The sequence below is a fragment of the Oryx dammah genome, unplaced genomic scaffold (genome assembly GCF_014754425.2).
Source record: "Oryx dammah isolate SB20612 unplaced genomic scaffold, SCBI_Odam_1.1 HiC_scaffold_2, whole genome shotgun sequence".
Lineage (NCBI taxonomy): Eukaryota > Metazoa > Chordata > Mammalia > Artiodactyla > Bovidae > Oryx > Oryx dammah.
Genome location: NW_024070186.1, coordinates 44,848,563 through 44,854,562, shown reverse-complemented (window position 1 = coordinate 44,854,562; position 6,000 = coordinate 44,848,563). Strand labels below are relative to the sequence as shown.

Here is a 6,000-nt window from a genome sequence, read left to right as displayed (position 1 = left end):
GCTGACAAAGGTCTGTATAGTCAAAGCTATGTCTTTTCCAGTAGTCATGTATAGATATGAGAGTTGGACTATAAAGAAAGCTGAGAGCTGAAGAATTGATGCTTTTGAGCTGTGGTGTTGGAGAAGACTCTTGAGAGTCCCTTGGACAGCAAGGAAATAAAACACATCAACCCTAAAGGAAATCAGTCCTGTATATTCGTGGGAAAGACTGATGCTGAAGCTGAAGCTCCAATACTTTGGCCACTGGATGCGAAGAACTGACTCATTGGAAAAGACCCTTATGTTGGGAAAGATTGAAGGCAGGTGGAGTAGAGGATGACAGAGGATGAGTTGGTTGGATGGCATCACCGACTCGATGGACATGAGTTTGAGCAAGTTCCAGGAGATGGTGATGGACAAGGAAGCCTGGTGTGCTGCAGTCCATGGGGTCGTAAAGAGTCGGCCACGACTGAATGACTGAGCTGAACTGATTCTTGAAAGGGAAGACTGAAAATTACAATGTTTCTTGTATCTCCAAATTAATCACTCTACTTAATGTAAGTCAATTAAAAATAACAAGTTTTTCCTTTGCTTTTCTTTACTGTTTTTGAACTAAGTGATTTGAAAATTTAAGAGGAAAATTAAGCATGCCATAATAATCAAAATAATTCTGAAAATAAGAGTAATGAAGAGGAATGAGATGCAGATTTTAAAACATTTTAAAGCTAGAATTTTTATGTTTTTAATTTTTATTTTATATTGGGGTATAGATTTACAATGTTGTCTTAGTTTTAGATGTATAGCAAAGTGTTTCAGTTATACATACACATATATTCATCCTTTTTCAGATTGTTTTCCCATATAGGTTGTTTTCAGAATATTGAAGAGAGTTCTCCGTGCTATACAGTAGGTCCTTGTTGATTATCTATTTTATGTATAGCAGTATGTATACGTTAATCCCAAACTCCTAATGTGCTCCTCCTTCCTCACTGTTCCCCTTTGGTAATGACAAGTTTGTTTTTGAAGTTTATGAGCTTGTATCTGGTTTGTAAATATGTTCATTTGTGTCATATTTTGGATTCCACATATAAGTAATATCCTATACTTGTCTCTCTCTGACTTACTTAGCATGAATCTCTAGGTCCACTCATGTTGCTGCAAATGGCATTGTTTCATTGTTTTTAATGGATGAGTAATTTTCCATTGTATGTATGTACCTCATCTTCTCTATCAATTCCTTTGTCAATGGATATTTAGGTTGCTTTCATGCCTGGCTACTATAAATAGTGATGTACTGAACATTGGGGTGCATGTAACTTTTCACGTTGTGGTTTTCTCCAGGTTGACGTCCAGGAGTGGGCTTGCAGGGTCATATGATAACGGTAGTTGTATTTTTAGTTTTTTAAGGAACCTCCATTGTTCTCCATAGTGACTATACCAAGTTACATCTCCGCCAGCAATGTATTCTCCATACCCTTTCCAGCACTTATGGCTTGTAGACTGTAGAATTTTTAATGATGGACATTCTGAATGGTGTGAGGTGATACCTCACGGTAGTTTTGATTTGCATTTCTCTAACAATTAGTGATGTTGCGCATCCTTTCATATGTTTTTTATCCATCTGTATGTCTTTTTTGGAGAAAGGTCTATTTAGATATTCTCCCAGTTTCTGATAAGGTTGTTTGTTTTTCTGATATTGAGCCACATAAGCTGTTTGTACATTTTGGAGATTAATCCCTTGTTGGTTGGAAAGCTGGTGTATTTAAACCAGATTGTTATTAGGGTATGAAGAGGCTGATCATTAGTAAAAGCTAGCAAGTCAATAGATTCAGTTTTAGATCTTGACAGAAGTTTGGGTTACAAAGGTGTACGTATTTGTCAGAGCTGAATGAACGTATGGTTAAGATCTGTACATTTCTTGCACATTGTATGTGAAGTTTATTTTGAAAGAAAAAAATCCATGAAAATGTATTAGACTTTAGTCCAAAGACATGCTTACTAAAATATTTGGTTTATGTTAAATTTTTTTATTGAAGTATAGATTTACAATGTTGTGTTAGTTTCTGATGTACAGCAAAGTGATTCAGAAACATATATACATATGTAATTTTTCAGATTCTTTCCCATTATAGTTTATTACAAGATATTGAATATATTGAATATAGTTCCCTGTGCTATACAGTAGTACCTTGTTGTTAAAGCATTTGGAGCAAAGTGCACTGATTGATATCTGTAATTTATTTTGAAACAAATCAGAAAATAAGATGGATTGATGATTGACTAGACTAGCAGATTGCAAAAATGAAAATTTTGTAATTAGTAAAATTATCTCTACATTGACATGACGTTAAAATTTTCATCATGTATAGTATATAGAGAAATTTAGAATAAAGAAACTGTAGGATCTTTAGAGCATAACTTTCATTATAGAATGAAAGACTTCTGTCTCTGTAATAGTTTCAAGAACCAGAATGCCAGTGGGAAGGGTTGGTTGTGGGGAGCAGAGTTGCTCCTGGGGTGAATTTCCCAGATTGTCTAATGTGTCCTGGTGTCCTGACCTGTAAGGCTGCCCAGAAAGTTGGCTCCACTTCCTGTGAGAGTTCTCTGCTGGGCAGAGGCTTTCCAGCCAGGAACCATGTGGGTTAGCAAGAGGCGATCTGATCCTCAGGGATACACGTATTTAAAGGTCTAGGAGAAAAATGCGTCACTGTATCAGTGTATGTTGTTCAGCCCAGAACGGTTCTGCTGTTCAAGCATGGTGACTATTCACTCCTTTCAGTTTTTTGTTAAGTGGCTCTTTTTTACCTTAAAAGAAGTTATATCAGTTTATTCAGGAGTTTGGAGTAGTTCATAAAGTGCTATTATTTAACTGTTTGTCTTCTGATGTTTTACGCTACTCAACCTATATGTATATTTCTCAAAGACTGCAGGGAGTGGGTATTTTGGAAGGAGCATTGTTCTGCTGTTCCGTGTAGAGTTTGGAAACAGTGGGGTTCCAGGGAACTCAGCCCAGTTCCTGGCAGTTGTTACTTTGCTGCCAGGTGGAAACAGCCAGGTATTCTCAACCTCAAAGACATGCTTAGACTCTGATGGGTAAAATGGGGCTCTTTTAGTTGCAGTGTGGAAGTGGGAAAGGGTGTACACATTTTGGTGGGAAAAGGGAAATATATTTTCGGAAATTTGAATATATGAGGACCTTATAGTTTTGAGCTTCCAGGGCTCCGCTGGTGGCTCAGATGGTAAAGAATCCACCTGCAATGCGGGAGACATGGGTTCGATCCCTGGGTTGGTAAGATCCCCTGGAGAAGGGCATAGCAACCCACTCCAGTATTCTTACCTGGAGAATCCCACGGACAGAGGATCCTGGTGGGCCACAGTTTATGAAGTTGCATAGAGTCATATACAATTGAGCGACTAAGCACAGCACATAGTGTAGTTTTGAGAGCTCTCAGTGAGGGAAAAGTGTTAAAACATTGTACAGCATATGATTTCAACTGAATATATCTTCTCAGCATTTCTTCATTGAAAATATTATATCTCATGCCACCCTTTTGTCTCTTGAAAACTTTCCATTTGAAATATGGAAATGCTAGTGCAAAGTTTCTGAGAAAATCCTTTCTTGTCTTCTGGTTTAAAAGTACTTCACTGTCAACACTGTGGGCTTTTTAAACCTTGTGCCTGCCTGAGCCCTATTGGAAACAAGCATTGGAAAGCTCTCAGTGATGAAGGTCACCCAACTCTTACACATAGTTCCCAGTGGGCATTATTTCCATGAGGTGTGAGGTATATAATTAGTAGAGAGTCAGCAAATAAGATTTTAAAGAATGTGCTTATGGAAGCAGAAGAGTCATTTCAGGCAAGTTTGTAATATGTGTTTCAGGAAAGGAGCAGAAGTCAACCAGTGAGGGCCTGGACCATAGCCCTGATTCCAGCTGCCTTAATACCCTCGTTAGAAACTCAGATTTCAAGCTCCAAAGCTCCAGGTCTCATGTGCATTTCCTTGTCAACAGGTGCTGTTCTAAGTGTCTGGCTTGCCCTACCACTCAATTCTTGTAGGTCTTATCTTAATTTTACAGATAAGTAACTGAGGCCAAGAGAGTTAATCGTTCCAAAGTGTACTTTTCAAAAAGATAAAATCAGAACTCATGGGAAAATATAGAAAGGAAAGGAAAGGGAAAGGGTTAGTTGCTCGGTTGTGTCCGACTCTTTGTGACCCCATGGACTGTAGCCTGCCAGGCTCCTCTGTCCATGGGATTCTCCAGACAAGAATATTAGAGGATTGCATGCCCTTCTCCAGGGGATTTTCTCGACCCAGGGGTCAAAGCTGGGTCTCCCACAGTGCAGGCAGATTCCTTCCCATCTGAGCCACCAGGGAAGCCCTAATATAAAAAGGGCAAGGTATCAAATACTTTATTGAATTTATTAGTTAAGGAGGGGAAAAGATGTGATGAGTTCAAAGAGCTTGTAAGAAGTTAGTGTATTTGTTGGTAACTTAAAGAATTGTTAGGGTGAGATTGCAGAGTTAGACATGTGAGATCTATTAATTGCCCAGCCATGTTTGACTCTTTGTGACCCCACGGACTGTAGCCCACTAGGCTCCCCTGTCTGTGGAATTCTCCAGGCAAAATTCTGGAGTGAGTTGCCATTTCCTTCTCCAGGAGATCTTCCTGACCCAGGGATTGAACCGCAGTCTCCTGCATTGCAGGCAGATTCTTTACCATCTGAGCCACCAGGGAAGCCCCTAGAGTTAGACATAGAACTATTTAATGTTCAGCTGGCCCTTGATTTGGGGGGTTATCTGTTTTACTGCATGGAAATTATTTGTATCTCTACCGGACAAAAAACTACAAGTTAGCAAGTAAATTTTTTATGTATGGAAACTTTAATCAATAGTAAAAATGAGATGAACTAAGTACAGGTCTTGACACTCCTTGGGTGATCCTTTGTCCCTGCTGTGATACTGAAAGAATCTGCCTCCACTTCTTTGCTTTCTTTCCAAGTTTGGAGAATTCTTCTGACAGTAGCCTGCCCCCAGGTCCTGCAATATTAGTTAGAGGAGCAAAGATTTGAACCCCTGTCACTGTATGAACCAGCCCTGGTAGCCAACCCTTTGTAATGATTCAGTAATGTTAACGTGTTTTTTATTCGTAAAGAATGTTGGAATCTATCAGGTCTGTGCAGACAGTTATCTTGCATAGCCAAGGCATCTTGGAAGCACAAGGGCCCTCTGGATGGCAAAACCATCTGAATCAATCAATAAACATCAATCTGAAGTAATAGCACCTTTTGTTTCCACATTAGTGGAGACGGCTGAGAACATAGATCTCAGGAGCACGAACATGGCAGTGAGAATGACACGGAACATCTTTTCACGTGCCTGTTGGTCCTCGACATCAGCCCATTTTTAAATCAATCTTTTTTTTTCTTTTGGATATTGAGTTGTATGAGTTCATTATCTATTTTGGATAGTAACCCCTTGATTACAAGGAAGCAATGTATGGCCTAGGGAATATAGCCAGTATGTTATAATAACTATATATGGAATATAATCTATAAAAATATTGAACCACTGTAATATACCTGAAGCTATTATTTTAAGTAATAACCATACTCTAATTTAAAAAATGGCACTTAAATGGCACCTGTTTTGTTTTGTTTTTTACTTCTGTCTTTATCGATATTAAAACATTTGAGAACCAGAAAGGTTTAGGCAGGGAGCATATTCTATAAACTGCTTTGCAAGGTAGGGATCTTGGTATCAGTGACTTGAAGTTTAGGGAATGTCTCTTGGAATAAGAAATACACAAATAGATGCTCATATTTGGGCATTTCTCCTGCCAACCTTCTTTCTTGTTTTTACATTTGAAGTAGATAATAGAGGGTTTGAAGTTAATAATAGAGGGTTTCCAAACTGGGTTCCCAGAAAAGGGGCTCTCATGTAATCACTAAACATGTCATGTCACCAGGATGAGTCATGAATACCAGGAAAATAGCATGAAGGTTAGAGGTTGGGAGTCAGGA

The 6,000-nt window shown here is 38.8% G+C and overlaps 1 protein-coding gene across 4 annotated transcripts in view; it reads left to right on the top strand.

Annotated features, from left to right (window-relative positions):
* The first annotated feature begins 415 nt into the window (after positions 1 to 415).
* STRIT1 (small transmembrane regulator of ion transport 1) overlaps positions 416 to 6,000 on the top strand; it is a 28,157-nt gene continuing 22,572 nt past the window's right edge. Inside the window, exon 1 of one of the 4 annotated variants that reach the window (XR_005722267.1) lies at positions 416 to 536. The gene's annotated coding sequence lies outside the window, so the exon portion shown is untranslated. The remainder of the gene's footprint in view (positions 537 to 6,000) is intronic. The other 3 variants (XR_005722264.1, XR_005722265.1, XR_005722266.1) reach the window with 3 other exon arrangements.